This window comes from Tamandua tetradactyla, chromosome 22 (genome assembly GCF_023851605.1).
Source record: "Tamandua tetradactyla isolate mTamTet1 chromosome 22, mTamTet1.pri, whole genome shotgun sequence".
NCBI classification, from domain to species: domain Eukaryota; kingdom Metazoa; phylum Chordata; class Mammalia; order Pilosa; family Myrmecophagidae; genus Tamandua; species Tamandua tetradactyla.
In genome coordinates this window covers 31,571,598-31,589,057 of record NC_135348.1, presented here as the reverse complement: position 1 = coordinate 31,589,057, position 17,460 = coordinate 31,571,598, and the positions used below count along the sequence as shown (strand labels likewise).

Below are 17,460 nucleotides of genomic sequence, written 5' to 3'. Positions count from 1 at the left end.
TTTCATGGATTTGCTGGAGAAGCTTAGGAACCTAAAACAGGTACCTAAGTAAACATACCCAGAGACAGGAAGCAGATTAGAGTTTACGGGGGTGGCGTGGTGGGTGATGGAAAGCTTGATGTAAAAAAAGAAAAAGAAGAAGTCCAAAGAGTGTTTGGGAACCAGATCTATTTGAAAAGAAAAAAACCCAGACAATTTATTCTATAGGTTCCTGAGTGATGGATGTTTCTGCTTAAATTCTCAAGGACTGGGGAGTGTCTCTAGGGACAGGAGTAGGAAGAAAATGCTGAAACCTCCAGAGTTGCTACTGCAGATTTTGTTTCTCAAAGTATGTCCCCAGCCCCGCTACTTAAGACCACTGGACACGATGTGCAATACAAATGAGGTAGTTCAAACTTCTTCAACAAAGGGATAGGAAATTCGAGCACATAATCTGAAACCATCAGAAAAAAGGTGGACCCCACAGTCTTTAGAACAGAGGATTTAGTTAAGTTACCTCAGCTGAGGAGATAGCTGAGCTCATGGTACCCACTGGAGAACTAGTTCCAACTGTGACAGTGGACAGAAAGAAAAGAAAGGAGGTATTTGTGCTTGAGAGGCTAAATGATTTCATTGGAATCTCTCATTAAAATTGACAGTTTACTGGACTTTAGTGACTAAAATAATAGAATTTTCTTTTGATTGTGACAACAGATATCCTAATAAAAATCATTAAACAAATGGTAGATAGAGGAATCACACAGACAGAAAGATACAGAGGCCCACAAATCATGTGCCTAAAATCTGGAAGTCACAAATCAAGACAATACATTTCATTTGTAAAAAGTTTCACTCTTTCACTTCCACAAATATAACCTCAAACAATAATCTGAAAAATGTCTATAACTGTCATTTTATAAATGACAGAATTTAGCAAATTGTGAAATACAGCTGAATAAAATCATTGTACTTATTCAGGTTTTTTATTGAAGGGAAATGTTTGGATGTGCAAACAAACATTCATAACTCAAATTTTATTATATTTTTTCAACTTTTTCATATATTATTACAAATTATTATATGTTATTCTGTGCAAATCATTTCACTTTTCTTCATGTTGGAAAAATAACTAATTATTATAAACAATATTTTATTTGATTTCTGCCCTTTTGGCAATAGCAATCTAAACACTTAGATATAACAGATAAATATATTCCCATGATGTAAAATTTTAATATAATATTCAAATTATATATAGATCTTTTTAAAGAAAAATGCAAGTAACCATTGACTCAAAATTTACATAAAAACTACTTAAATAAACCTGTAATATTCACTTAATTTCAGGGAAAGAAAATTAAATTTAATAAAAATTTTTATAAAAGTACACCTACTTTTGTTTCCAGCACTAAACGTGAGTCTAGTAGACCAACATAAAAAAAGATGGGATTGTAATGGCACCACCATTTTGAATGAATCTGAATATGGACGTTTCAGCAATTTGGATAGAAATTGTGTTTAGTTTCTAACTTGCATTTCAGAGATTTGTAAGGTTTTCAAGATATTGTTGTCCACCTAGAAGTTCCACTTACAAAATCACGAAAACAGCTAGACTTTGCACTAAGTAACCTGACTAGAAGATTAAGAGAGAGAGTAAATAATTATGTTCAAGTCTCCCCAATCTCTTTTGAACAGTCTCTTTAAATAATCATTATTTCTTTAAAATATAATTATTTTCAGCACTTCATGCTCCAGCATATTGTAGACATCGTTACTAATTCATCAATGCTTGTCCCTGTAAGCATTTTAAAGATATTTTTAGCATGTAAAGATTTATACATTCTTGATTTTCATCTTAGGAGGAGTCAATATATTTTGGCAGGAAGTTGTCTCAAATCATATAAAGAAGACCACTGTGGAATGGAGATATCATAGACATCTACTTTATGCTAAACTTTAATAAAAATGTTTATCCTTCAAATAGGGAATGCGCAAGTAATATCTGTAATAAAACAAATCAGAGAAGTTTTGTTTTTAGCTGATAGTAAGAAATTAATTAAAAAGAAGCTAAATTTCACATATTTGGGCATATTTCAAAAGCACACAATTTTGTAATGCAACATTTTTCTAAACTTGTACTGCATGTAAAATAAAAAAAACTTCTCCTTTGAGAAAAAAATAGAATGAATAAGAATAGAATAACAATACTGTCTATTCAATCCTTGTCTCTGTCAGAGCAACAGTGGGCAACGGTGCTAAAGCCTTTAATTCTCTGGTCTCCATGGGCTCAGTTCACTCTCTTCAAGATATATATCAACCTTCTGAAATACCGATGAAATGTCCATTGCTGCCCTGAGGCACTTATGATCAAAGAGGAACACATATCAATGTTTCTTTAAACTACTTTTCCTAGTTCAATTGTCTGCTTTGGTCTTAGATATAAGCAAACTACTGTAACTACACTATAACCTGGAATTTTTTTATCTAAACATAGATAGGTGGGTACAAGGTAGTAGATTGATAGACAGATTAATAGTTAGGTAGATAAGTAGATAGATCATTGATAGATGATATGTTTATATCTTCATAAACAAACATAGTTTGTAGTAATTGTGAATATTTTCCTGAGTTATTTTGGAATTGTGGAGTTTATTTAATAAAAGGGTAACTGTTAATTTTAACTGACTTATTAAAGACCACCTTGTGCAGATATTACTAATACATTATTATCTTGGAAGTGCAGGTAATGGTAGAGTTAAATGGATGCCAATCAACCTGAGTATGTTAAAATTGTGAACAGACACCTTGAAAAATAATATTGTTCATAATGAAATGAGTACAAGTGTTTCCATTACATCCACTACAGCTACATGTAACATCTGCCACATAGTTCTTTAATTTCTATTCTTAAAATTATAATCATACTGAGAATTGATTTGGTTGAGCAGTTTGTTTATGAAAGTTGTAGTGTCTGCCAAATTAAACAATTTCTTAAGAGTGCTCGTTTATCTTCCTTGGATTTCAACCAAACACATTTCAGAGATAATGACATAACATATCTCAAAATTTAACTCGATTGGCATAAGGTTTAAGTAGAAATATTCATCTATATCTACACTTATAGCTATATCCATATCCATACCTATTAGACATGGTGCCCATTTTAAAAGACTTTTATGCCATAGGGCAGTGGATCTAAACTTTGTCTGCATATTAGAATCACTGGGGAAGCTTAAAAAGATACTCATGTCTGGGACCATCCCCAGAAACTTAGATTTAATTGGTCTATGGTGGTTCATGGACATTAAAATTTTTAAAACTCTCCAGGTAACTGTAGTATCCAGTAGAAGAGAAGAATTCCTGTCTTGGCATTTCAAGAGGGCTTAGAAGAGAAAGATTTTTATGATTATTTCTTTGGAATACGTGTGTCTAAACACTGGGCGTCCTTTAATATGTTTTAAAATAATAAATTTGATGACACAAGTCTATAATGAGTTAATAATTGCCAATCCATCATTTAAATAAAATGTGATTTAAAATTATTCTCAAGATTATTTCGGATCCTTAATCCATGAAGCTGTTACTTTAAACAGTCATTTCCTAATAATGCTTTTTGCAGAATAGACATTAAGCAAATAAAAAGGCTTATTTTTTAATAAATAAATGTAATAATCTACATTTATTAATGTAATAATATTACATTAATGTAATATTATTAATTTATTAATGTAATATTTATTATATTATTACATTTTACATTAATGTAAAATTATTAATAATTTATTAATGTAATAATATTAATTATTACATTAATGTAATGTATTATGTAATAATAATAAATGTAATAATCTACATTTATTAATGTAGATTGAAATTCAGTGATATGCTGGTAAATGTTTAGCAACCAGCTTTTTGTAGAAAATAGAGCCCTGACTTATATGGTATTTATTAATTTCCAAGGTGTGCCCTCCTTCTTACTATAAATTCATGACAACATACATACTTTCAACAAGTTCATAATCTACTGGGAGTTGGCAGAAAAATCAATAAGTCAATATACAGGATACTTCAGTGACGGATATGAGCTATGAGAATATATGATTGATAATGTGGTAGAGACTGACTGATGCAAGGAGCTATTTCAAGGTGGACTGTGGAAAAGCTACCGAAAAGTGCTTTTCAAATTAAGTTTTAAATGGGGTTTAAAGGGAGTGAAGCTCTGAGGAGCATATTCGAAGGAAAAGGAACCATCACAAATGTGCTAAATGGGGTGTAAGCAAAGAAGTTCTGAGGGACAACTCAGGGTGCAAACAGTGCCTAGGAAATAAGTAAGCTTAGCAGAAGACTGGGTTTGCAAGGTCCTGTAGTTTGGATTCTCTTTTACCTGTGATGGAAAGCCGTTTGAGGATTTTGAGCCTGAGAATGACTAGAGCTGACATTTATTCAAAAGACAACTGTAGCTGCTCTGACCAAGGGTACCAGTAGAGCCTGGGAGGCCAGAGAGAAGGTTCTTATAGTATTGCAGGCACCAATAAATGGTATCTGAGACTAATGCAGAGCTTGCCAAAGTGTGCAGAGATATCAGTCCTCTCAAGCCTAAGTCACAATTGGGTGGGGCTTTGTGTCAGTGGTCTCCAAAGACCGGTTGCTCCAGCTGTGAGCAGTCTTGTCTTTTCACCCCAATGTTGACTCACGTAGTATAAATATCTGTGTCATGGCATAAAGTGCAGGAAGTAGGCCGGCAGCGAATACAATAAGAAAGGTTGGGTTATGGATATAATTTGAAGGTAGAATTGTCTGCATTTGCTGATTGTTTCGCAGTGGGTTTTAAGGAGAAAAGAGAAATCCAGACTCCCAATCAGATTCCAGAGAGATAACAATGTAGACTGAAAAGAGTATAAACAAAGAGACTAACACAAAGTTATGGGCAAGATAAAAGGATTGCAAAGTAAAAATGAATTACTCTGGGACTCTCAATAGCAGGAAACTGTTATTATCCTTAGCGCTGAACATGTGATGGAACAGGAATTTTACCTTAAAATACTATGTTGGGAAATCAGAGAACATTTCAATGGGAAATAAGTGAAACCAAAGTGCTTTGGATCTGCTACAGTGACAGGAAAATAAAGCGATCTTACTATAAGTGTTTTCCATTTTCTTCTTTCTCCTCCTAATGGGGTGAAGACAATGTTATAATAGGACAAATAATGCATATTAGGAACAGAAAGATTCCTCCAAGTCACTTCTAAGTATTGACTCCTCCTTTCCCTGATAGAGAGCCCTGAAGTTTCAACTCCCTACAAACCCTCAGTAACTTCTTTACTGCATTCTTTGAATTTTGCAAGCTACTAATCTGATCCAAAGACCTTGGCAAATGATGAAATTTCAACCTAGATTTCACCTGCAAATTTCTTTCATTGGACTCTTGAAGTTATTTTCATCCCTCTGCTTATTAATGTAACTCCTTTATTCCTGCTATCTTTCTCTGAAAAGATTGCTTTAAGAAAGGAGGTTGAGTTAGTCTTCAATTACAATCTGGTTTGAGATCAGTTGATTCTTCTCTATAATGAAGATTTTCATTAGTTAGTCCAAACGTTTTACAAGGAACACACTGGGAGTCTTTCTTTTCCTGATTTTTTTTTTTTCCTAGAGGCCCATATGGATTTCCCACCTTTCAGGTTCTCACCAAACTAAACTTCATTGAACTAAATTTAGCCATGAATGTATCAACATGCCATCTCAAATATCTCAAATACAAAGTATTATTTCCTTGCTAATTTTTGTTTTTGTTCAAGAAGACATATCCATACAATATCTAATAGGTATATTCAAAACAAAGAAGAATGTACGTAATGCCAGATATTAAGAAAATTCCAAATGTTGGAATTTCGATAAACAAAGATAAGTGTCTAGTTAGACAGACCAATTTCCCATGTGGAAAAGAGAAAGAGAAACCAAGGGATACCAATACATTACATTGATATCATTATCTTCCACATGGAAATGGGAATAATAACCCAAACTTGAATGTGTGTGCCATATATGAAGTGCTCAGTTTTGTGATATGGGTCAAAATACCTAAACATTACTTTTTTCTTCCTAATGTGAACTGTAGCATTATCTATGGTAGTTTGATTGTCATATGTGCATATAGATGGTCATAATTAAGTATAGGGTATTAAAATGGTCATACCTGAGATTGACATATTGTATCATAGTCTTAGGTCTTTGCCCTACGTATCCATTTAAAATAAATAGTTGATAGGATAATCACAAAATAAAATCATAGTATTAACTTTTTCTTTTAAAATGGTGATTCTAAATTACTGGCTTAATCAGTTTGATTTATTCCTCTTAGGCCATTTTGTGTTAACTCTCATTATATTCATTTGCTTTATCTGTTTTTCTGAGATGTCTAACAAACATATAACACAGCAGACATAACAATTGGGCAGTTAAATTGCTTAGAAATTAACATATTGCTTTAAATGTTGATTATTAATTATTTGTAAAAGAAATGTATTGCTAAAAGCCTCAGGGAGCATGCCAATTAAATACTTTTAAGCTATAAAAATAAAAACAGCTGTAGCTGGAGAATTTTAATTATCCAATGATGGCTCTGGGCCTGAAAAGATGAATTTCACGATATGCCCTGAAGGTCAGAAAACTAGAGTCTCGGGAGAGTAAATAGACAGGTAGTCGACACGCTTATTGATTTCTTCTTGTGGGTAAAAGCTGAAGCCATGAACCTGGTAAGCCTCTGATTCCTTAAAATAAAATTTTGGGTTTCTAAGCCTTATGCGGAAGGGATATCTGAGATTCGTGTAGAAGCAATGCCATATATCACTGAGAAATGTGACATGATCTTGTCCAAGCAGGCAACTTTTCTTTCATATTGAATCTCAACACTTTTGCCTGCCTAGATGATATTCTCTTAGTACAATTAAAACTCCCCCAAGTTTCATTTGGTAATTATTTGCCAAAGAAGTTTAAATGATCACAGGATATAAACATCTGAAATAATTTTCCTGTGTGTCTGCAGCCAAAAGAGTGTCTAAGGGGAGTACTTAGATACTGACAGTAATAGAGTTTGGCTTTTTTTCAAGGAGGAAGATGACTTCTAATGGCATTTCAAGTAGATTTATTCAGATAAGAGCAAAAGATACTGAATCAACTAACACGAGCAAAAGCTATCAAAAACTGATAGATGGTGTTGGATGCATAGAGTGCACAAAATTAAAGGAAAAGGTAAAAATTGAGCTTTAGGAAGATAAAGAAGCTGGGAGGCTCATTAATCTCATCGAAAGAAACTTTCTGACTCTTATTGAGGACCTTGACATTAGAGTAACTCAGAAATATTTGTGCACCATAATCTTTCCTTCTATTATTCCACATAAGACTCTGATGCTCAGTCTGATTAGCGTGGTTAGGAAAACTGCCAAGTTTATGGCAGGCGCATGGCATGTGAACAGCTCTGTCAATGTCATTCCCACAAGAATCACCTGCAATGTCAAATTTCACGTAGTGAAGGAAATGACAAAGGATACTATCAAAGAATAATAAAGACAAGAGTTAGGATTCTGCAGATACATTGGCCGTGATACTGGGTTCCATTCAATGGAACATAAGTGGAAATGATGTTAGCCGTCTCTGAGACTTACCTGTGCAAATCTATTATGCCTTATTTCTCTACTCTTTCCTCTTACAGTTGATCATCATGAAAACAACCCATAGAACTATTTTGGAACCATATATTGAAGATGGCTGGCTGCCAACTACCAGGGTCCTTTAATGATATTTTGAGCAATACCTGGCCCTCACATCACCACTTCCATGGTATTAGTAAGTGAACAAGAAACCCCTAATGAGTTTGTGCCTTTATTTATTTATTTGTTTATCTATGTATTTATTTATTTTGGTATGTCTGTTTCAGCAGCAGCATCTAACCAACTTAATAATCTCTGTAGGATTTGTTTTACAATGTGAGTTTAGTTTTTTTATAAACACATATTTCATTGTCATTATACAGTTTGGGAAAGTAGATTCTTGTAAGTTTCAGTAAGCCTAAAACCAGTAATTTCAAATGTTGCCCATGCAAGTGTGCCCAGTCCATACCTTCTTGCAGAAGACTTCCTGGGTGACATCCAGGCTTGTGAGAATAATGTATTACACATGAGCTAAGGGATCAATTCATTGTGAGCTTTTATTGGATGAAATTCCAGAACCCACTCTAGACAGTAGAGGCTCTCCACTAGTGTTAGATTTAATTGTGTTTCGAAATAGATTAAATCTTGTAGCAGAGAAGAAAGTGAGGGGAAGAAATGAGCTGAATAAAAAAAGTAATAATTGGTTCCCCTGACTTTCTGTCCCTTCCTATTCTGCATCGCTTCCCTCCAAAAGAAGTAGGAACAGTGTCTCTTAGTAGTACTACTTAGCTACACAGTAGGACACTCTTATAAGAGCTATATCCATCACTTCTATTCCTTCTTTTTCCTTTTTTTCTTTTTTGTTTTTAGCACACATTGATCATACCACACACATAACAGGAGAATTATAAGGGAGATTTAAGACAGAATTTTAAAATGGACTGGAATATTATGTATTTAAATATAAAATACATATAATGATTATAAGTAAATATTTTGTTATTTGATTTTATAATAAATTTTACTGGAAAGGAGAATTTGGAAAAAATATAAAACTTTAAAGCATACCCTCTACCTTCTCTTTTGGCTTCTTCTCTGCAATAAGACAATGGCATTCTTAATGTCAAAAGCAGAGAGGGTATTTCAGGTAGGGATCCCATGAAGGACCGGAAGGAGAGGGAAGAGAGAACAGAATTTTCTAATAAACATCTCAGCTCTGAGATGCCCAAGGAAGAGCTAGACCTGCTCACATAGGCTCTTGAGCAGGCGTACTGGGTCTTCCTGGGTCAGGGAAAGAGCTGAAACACAAAGCTGAGTGCTTTCCAATGCAGCTGATCAAATCTGGAAAAGAAAGAATTTCTATCTATCTCAGGAGAGTTCAGTTTAAGAAAATGTCTTCCTGGTCACAGACACAGAAAAATCTACGCCTTCTAATCACTGTTCCTCTGTCCAATATAGCCAAAAAACTTAATCTGATCACTAAGGGAGTGGAGAGAAAGAATCACAATACTGTTTAGAGCTCAAGGAACCAGGGGGAGGTATAACAAACTAATTCTACTGAGTCACTGAAATAAACAGGCAGCCACTTTCACAACGTGATTATATGAGCCCTTAAGAAGCATCAAATAAGTCATTAAAATCATGATATTAATATTGTGAAAACTCACTTGAACATTTGGAAGTTTGGGTTATCACTATCCAGTGTCTTGGAAGGTCATGTGAAATAAATAGCTCAGACCCTTTAGGGGGTAAAAATAGACATGGGCAGATGCTGGAAGTAGTAAGAGATGTTGAGGAGAGTTGCCAGAGATACAATATCAAACTGTGTTTTAGAAAAGTAAAAGGAATATATGATATAGAGGAAATGATTAAATGAATTAAAGGGGAAAACATATCTGAGCTAAAGAAGGATAAACAGTCTCATCAAATTCCAAGCAGGATTAATTAAAAATGCCATAACCTAGACATCTTAATGAAAACCTAGAATTCCAAGGACAAGCATGATAAACTACAAGCTTAAAGTCAATTAGAATAAATTTCTTTTAGAAGAAAGAAGAACATAACTAGCACTTGATTCTTATGAGTAGTGTTAGCTAGTAGAAGTCAGAGGGAACCGGAGACAGAGACTTAATCCAAGAATGCAGAATTTAGAAGTCTTTGTTACTGTTTTAAAATCAAAGAGACTTTGACAGAGTCACAGTTTACTGGGTATTTTCATAGAGGCATAGTTTATATGCCCGTATTCGTACAGGAGGCTATGCCAGTTTGAAGCTATTATATACTGCAAAATCTTTAGGGCCAGACCTATTGTTTGGGATGGGAAACTCTAGATCGTTTCCATGGAGATGTGACATACTCAGTTGTGGGTGCGGCCTTCTGATTAGATGGAGATGTGACTCCACCCATTCAAGGTGGATTAGTTTACTGGAATCCTTTAAGTGGGGGAACATTTTGGAGAAAGCTCAGAGCCAACAGGAGACCCAGATGTTTGGAGATGTGGAAAGTACATGCCCTGGGGAAGCTGTTTGAAACCAGAAGTCGAAGAATCAGCAGACAGGTCTTTGCAACTAACAGGTGTTCTGGACCCATCTGCCTTTCTTGAGTCAAGGTATTTATCCCTGGATGCCTTAGTTTGGACATTTTTACGACCTTAGAAATGGAAACTTGCAACTTAATAAATTCCCTTTTTAAAAGCCATCCCATTTCTGGTATATTGCATTCCAACAGCATTTAGCAAGCCAATATACAGAGACCTTATGCACAGATGTACAGTGGTTAAGAGTCTGGCCACTGGAGCCAGATGATCTGAGATTTAATATAAACATCCTTTTACTAAAGTATTACCACTTATAAACTGCCTCAACATTCTAATTCTCAATATTCTCATTATTATTATCATAGTAAGATTATTATAGAGATTAAATAAAATATATCTAAGCTGTCTATTGCCTCCATCTTTTTTAATGCTATGATTAACATGACAGGTCAACTATAAGAAAGGAAAGGGAAACATAGAGCCATTCAAGCTATTGCTGCTATTTATAACCTATTATTATTATTATTATTATTTTCCATTGGCAGGCACCGGGTATCAAACCCAGGTCTCCAGCATAGCAGGCAAGGATTCTGCCACTGAGCCACCATTGCACCACCCAGTCTATTAATTTTGATTCACTAGAAATAAAAGAAGTATCAATAATGTCAATAGCTAACAACTGCCTTAGGTCTATGTACCACAATTTTAGGGACATAAAAAAGTCGATTTATCATGTATAAGATTGAATTTATGAATATATATCGAAAAGTCCACATTGCAAAGACAAAATATATCTTATCTTTTCATTAATCTATGGAACATTTCAAAAACTGATTTTGAAAAAATTATACACAGACACCTGAGAGTTATTTTTCAAGGTGAAACTGTAAAACAAATGGATTCTCTGACAAAAATAATAAAACAAATCATGATCAAAAACTAATAACAGAAAGCAACATCAACAATAACAGAAAATAATCGAGTGGAACTATTTTTTAAACACAATTGGTAATTAATAGCAGAAATAAATTATTAACTATCAAAAATATAAATAATAAAAGTATATAATTTCCAAGCTATGTAATTCAGTCAAAGTTATATTGTGAAGTAGTTTTAAATGCTTTGTATTGAAAGGGAAAAATGATGCAAGATTTAAATTCTAGAAGTTAGAAAATACAAGTTTAAAAATGTAATGAAAAAAGAATAAAGTATGTCCACATATGTAGATACAGATATAGATTTATATGTATATGACAATCCTTAATATGCAGAAAAAACAAAGAAAGAAAGAAGGAAAGAAATGGAGGAAGAAAGGAAGAAGATGGGGGAAAGGGGAAGGGGAAGGAGGAAAGAAATCCTTCCTTAAGTGAATCTCTATTTTAATCAATTATAAGGATAAGAGAAACTGACTTTAAAAACAGAAACAAAACCAAAATAAATATTGTTCACCCCCAAATAATCTCAATTTTCACATATTATACAATTTAATCTCAATAACTATTTATAATGGGTCCTTGGTACATGACTGAATGGGAGGTTAATTGATTCCTGTTTTCTACTTCAAGCACACAATGGGAAAGAGCACCATGATTGAAATGATACTTTTTAATATTTTTAAATAATAATACTTCTAAAACTCTCACTTGTTCTCCTTCTACCTCTTTAATACTCACAGAGTTAAATTTAAGTCAAATACTACATAATGCTTTCTGTTTACTAGATACTGTTCTAGTAATTTAAGTATCTAGTAATCTAAGATATGGTTTCTTTTTTATAAAATTAAAACAAAAAAATTAAGTTCACCACTAGCAATTATTGTCAAGAAAGCGAAAAAAAAGATAAAAAGTCTAGTATGCAGGTGCTGGGGTACAAATACATCTTTGTACTATCGGACTATCTGAACCAGTTAAGGCAGGAGGCTATGGCTTGGATATTCATATAGGGCAAAGATTCTAGGAACCTGGACATAAATAAAATGGAAGCAGAAGTCAGAACATAAATATAGAAAATAATATAAATTAATTCTTTTTGCCAGTTTGGGAAGCACCAAGGAATCTTATAATCAATTAGGTTTTAAGTGAAAATAAAAATCACCTTTGAGAAATCAGGAACCTCAAACAGATATGGGTATCAAATTCACACCACTCCAATATTTTCTGAATAATACATTGCTAAATTAACATGAATATCTGTTATTTTGAAAACTGAGAGAGCTGTGGGCCCCATCCTGAAAGAAACTTCAAAATCTTCATTTATAGATGTTCTCAAAGTAAATACATAATCCTTTCTGCTTACTAGATACTGTTCTAGCTTGCTAGCTGCTGGAATGCAATATACCAGAAACGGAATGTCTTTTTTAAAAAAGGAGAATTTAATAAATTGTAAGCTTACAGTTCTAAAGCCATGAAAATGTCCCAATTAAAGCAAGTCTACAGAAATGTCCAATCTAAGGCATCCAGGGAAAGATACCTTGGTTCAAGAAGGCTGATGAAGTTCAGGGTTTCTCTCTCAAGTGGAAAGGCACATGGTGAACACAGTCATGGTTTCTCTCTCAACTGGAAGGGTACATGGTGAACATAGCCTCGTCTACTAGCTTTCTCCCAGGCTTCTTGCTTCATGAAGCTACCCCCAGGAGTATTCTCCTTCATCTCCAAAGGTCTCTGGCTGGTGGACTCCGTGGTTCTTTCAGCTCATGGCCCTGCTTGGCTCTGCTGTGGGTTTCTCATCATTCTCAAAAAGGCATTCTCTCCAAAAAAAGTCTCCTCTTTCATAGGATCCCAGTAAAGTAATCAAGACTCATGCAGAAGGGTAGAGACATGTCTCCATCTAATCAAGTTTAATACCCACGATGACTGAGTTACTATCTCTGGAGATAACTTAATCAAGTTTCCAACCTATGCTACTGAATAGGGATTAGAAGAAACCATTGCTCCCATAAGGTTGATTAGGATTAAAACATGGCTTTTCTAGGATGCACAAATCCTTTCAAATCAGCACAGATCTATTGCATTTTCTAAAATATTTGCAAGATATCGCATATGGTATCTAAAATAATCCTCACAACCACTGATATTTCATTATTTTAATTTCATAGATGAGAGAAATGAAGCTCAAGGCAATATTCTTTTATTATGAATATTGTAAAGTAATGTAATATTCTTTTACTAGATCCCAGACAACATTGCACTTGGTCAACATCATTATTTATAAGACAGCTTCTAAACTACTAAGCCGAGTCATCTCTCTAAAAGCCCTGGAAATTATAATTAATCTAATATATGATTTCTTCTTTATAAAATTGAAACAAAAAAAAAATAAGTTCACCACTAGCAATTATTATCAAGAAAGCAAAAAAAAAAAAAAAAAGATAAAAAGTCTAGTATGCAGGTGCTAGGGTACAAATACATCTTTGTACTATCGGATTATCTGAACCAGATAAGGCAGGAGGCTATGGCTTGGACACTCATATAGGACAAAGATTCCAGGAACCCGGACATAAATAAAATGGAAGCAGAAGCTGAGCTACCTTCAGAAAATCAGAAGTTGCAATATAAATACAGAAAATAATAGAAATTAATTCTTTTGCCAGTTTGGGAAGCGCCAAGGAATTTTATAATCAATTAGGTTTTAAGTGAAAATAAAAATCACCTTTGAGAAATCAGGAACCTCGAACAGATATGGGTATCAAAGTCACACCACTCTAATATTTTCTGAATAATATGTTTCTAAATTAACATGAACATCTGTTATTTTGAAAACTGAGAGAGCTGTGGGCCCCCTCCTGAAAGAAACATCAAAATCTTCATTTGTAGATGTCCTCAAAGTTGAAGACACATGAGCCCGTCATGAAAACCGCCATGAAGAAGAGTTTCCCAGCCCAGTGTCTACAAATCATATGAGGAGACCTGCAACTGAGACATTAACAGATGGAAAACTGGGCGAGTTTTCTCTCCAATGGAAAAAAAAAATGTTGACATTCTAATAAGAAGCTCACCAAGAATTTCAGATAAATTAACCAATGCATACTGCAATGGAATTGTAAAAGTTAAGATTAGCCAAAGCATATTTGAAAAAAAAAAAGATGGAACTCCTTCTCCCTCTCCCTGTCTATTAAAATTTATCATAACCAAGAAATTAGGATTACTGAATTATCATGTAGCTTTCCTGTTTTACTTTCTAGTGTATTAGACAAAGTGAAATACCTGAAATCATTGAATTGTAATCCAGCTGCTTTGATCTCTGATAATGATTATATAGCCTCCATCTTATGCCTTTGTAATTGTAAAAAAACTTGCGACTAACCTTCACTTGTACCCATTTATTCAGTTTTTTGACTTTAGAGTCTTATGATAGCTAAAGACAGCCCCTAATGTTTAGTAATGAAAGGTCCTGGGTCAGTCCAGAACTAACCCACCCCATGTCCAAAGTTATCTTGATTATAGAAGCTGAACCTAACCCAACGGGCCTGCTTGACATGTGCAATAGCTTTGACTTTAACTTACAAATCACCTAGACATTATAATACTAAAAATCACACCCATCATCATATTAAGGCTGCTATTTTTTTACATACATTCTGAGAGTAGGCATGTAAGTAATCTGTGCATGCTCAATATTGGATCACATCTAATTATATCATCTGTGCTCATTGTCCTAAAACCTGCCCATTGGAATTCCTGCAGTTCAGGGAGATAGATTTGGGGGCTCATGGCCCATCTGCTCTCCTGCTATGTGCCTAGAAATAAACTTTTTCTCTCTTTGAAACTCCTGTGTCTCAGGAATTGTTCATTGGAGCATACAGGCAAGAACCCACCACCTTTTCCTGGTAACATTATTATGAAGTCACACTCGTTTAAACAAGCTGATTGAAATCTAGCTCAGTGTTCACACTGTTCCGAGCATATGTGATACTTGATATAATGGAAGAGGCATTGCACATCAAAAGGTAAAAGATAGTCAGGAAATGTTTCCTTTCAGATTGAGAACCCTGTCGTCAATAGCCTGCCATCTTTGCTTGAGTGTCTCATGGCCTTCAGGCTCAGCATGGCTGAACTGAACTCATAACTTCCTCTCCAGTTATTGTGCATCTGAGTTGAAGACTCCACCAGCCATCCAGCTAAGTACGTCAGAGACAATGGTGTCATCTTGTCACTTCATGCAATGAAGAGGAGATACTCAGAAGAAAACGTTAATTCCTAAAGGCCCTGTCGTTAATCCCATCTGATCCTCTTTCTTCAAAATGTTTATAATACTCAGTTAAGGTCTCAGAAAGCTAATTACATTTAGTTAAATTAATTAACCTAATGATTTCTGAAATGCTCACAAATCTAAATGTAATCCTAAAGCTTGCATAAATGAAGTACTATTTTTATGTAGCTAAGAAAAAAGTATTTAAACATTTTATTCAAATATAGGTCTGGATTCCACAAATTTCGGGCATTATTATAAACTCTACCACAAAATTCTTATACTAAAAAGCTTTATATCTATAATTACTGATAATCATGGAAAACAATGTAGTTTAAAATCTAACAGCCAGAAGTATAAATCACTCTTAAGAATACCGCTTAGAAACATATCTGACAGTTTTCTAGAGAAATAATGGGCCCTTTCAAGAAGCCTGCTGATTGCTCCGTTTGGTCATCTGTTTTCATTTTTATCTATTCTCTTTAAATGTTTGAGCACATACTCATGCCCGCTGTGATGAAATTATCAGGCAGAATTGGGATACATTTGGGATTTCCTGTATAATACCTTGAACCTTTGAGTACAAACTGACATTTTGTTCTTTAAGATAATATAAATATGAGCTGCTGGAAAGCAACAGAAAAAATGGGTGAGCTGGAGAGGGATGAGGAGAGAGGGCCTATATTTAAACAGACCACAGCAACTCTTCCAGGTGACTAAAAGGTAGAGTCAGCAGCAATTACAGGCAGTGTTAATGGAAGCTGCTGCTTCTTTGATGTGATTTTCCCAAGGCAGGTTCCTTCATTTCTAATCAGCATTTCTATCCTTGTGTTTAGGTGTTGTTTCATGAATGTTCTCTTCCCTAGGACATTCACCTCTGAATTTTTCAAAGGAAGAGATTCACTCCTCTCCGAATCTCCAACATATATGTAAAATGCTTTAACAAAAGAAAAACTGTACATGTTAAGTATTTACAGAATTAATAAATACATAAAAGAGCAAAAATAATAGGCATTAATCATCTGTTGATCACTTTGTGAATTAATTTCACAAAGTGAATCACTGTCACTTTTCTTTCCAGGCACACACACATACAAACCATAAGTTTTAAGAATAGAAAATAGACACTTTGAAATAAATGGATATTATTGCAGACGTGGTGCACTTTCATGCAAAAATTTCTAAAGAATAAAGGTTTATCATGTTTAAATATATTTGATTCTTTTCATATAAATGCATTACGCGCTTAAAATTAGATAGTTTATGCAATTTTAAAAATCAAATTTGCACATATCTTATAGCTCTACTTCTAACCTAATTTCCAAACAAAGTTGTACCTTACTTGAAATCCTGTTTTCAATTTTATATTTAGTATGTCCTAAAATATTAAATTTAGTTCAATATTCAGACTAAATTCAGGCTATAACTGGCTCACTCAACTGGGGTAATTGTGCAGAGTTTCATGAAGGAAAGTTTTGGATGGACAGGGCTAAGGGAACCCAGGGGATGATGGAGCCAGGGGATGCTGGGACGTTAGGTCTAGCCATTCTGTGGGGCTGGCGGCAGGGGTTTGCAGACACCTGAAGTACAGGAGAGGGGAGCTAAAAGGGATGGCGGTACAAAGTTGGCTGCAGCCATCCTACAGATATGCCAGCAGGAAGGGAGGCAGGGAATAAACATTCACTCTCCTCTACCTTCCAGGAAATGATCTCCTGCTGGCATATCTTCAAGTCTGGTGCCAGTCCAGTTGGCGCCTATCCATGCTCTGGGGCACACAGCAGGGTGCAGAAGAATGGGGCAGATTTGCTGGGGCAAATAGAAAATATCCAGTACATCTGCGCGTTAAGACTACTTTTCTGTAATAGTAATAAAGACAGTTATTTATTTGCTTTTATTCCATCACATAATTAAAGGAGTTTCAAATCATGGATTTGATTGATATAACTAACATACACAAAAACGAATGCTTCATTATTCTCTGATTTTCAAGTACTGACCCTCCTCTCTACAGGGCTGGCTAGCTCACAGAATGTAAGCCAAGTTTGCGTTCCCCTGAGGTGGAGACTGTCTCAGCTTTAAAACCAACAAAGGTGAAATTAGATTAAAACACAT

General features: G+C 34.6%; 1 long non-coding RNA gene across 4 annotated transcripts in view; it reads left to right on the top strand.

Annotated features, from left to right (window-relative positions):
• LOC143666091 (uncharacterized) overlaps window positions 1-17,242 on the top strand; it is a 118,309-nt gene extending 101,067 nt beyond the window's left edge. For all 4 annotated transcript variants that reach the window (XR_013167374.1, XR_013167372.1, XR_013167373.1 and 1 more), the window contains 2 exons: window positions 7,688-7,821; window positions 17,050-17,242. This is a non-coding gene — a long non-coding RNA (uncharacterized LOC143666091). The remainder of the gene's footprint in view (window positions 1-7,687; window positions 7,822-17,049) is intronic.
• The last annotated feature ends 218 nt before the right edge of the window (window positions 17,243-17,460 follow it).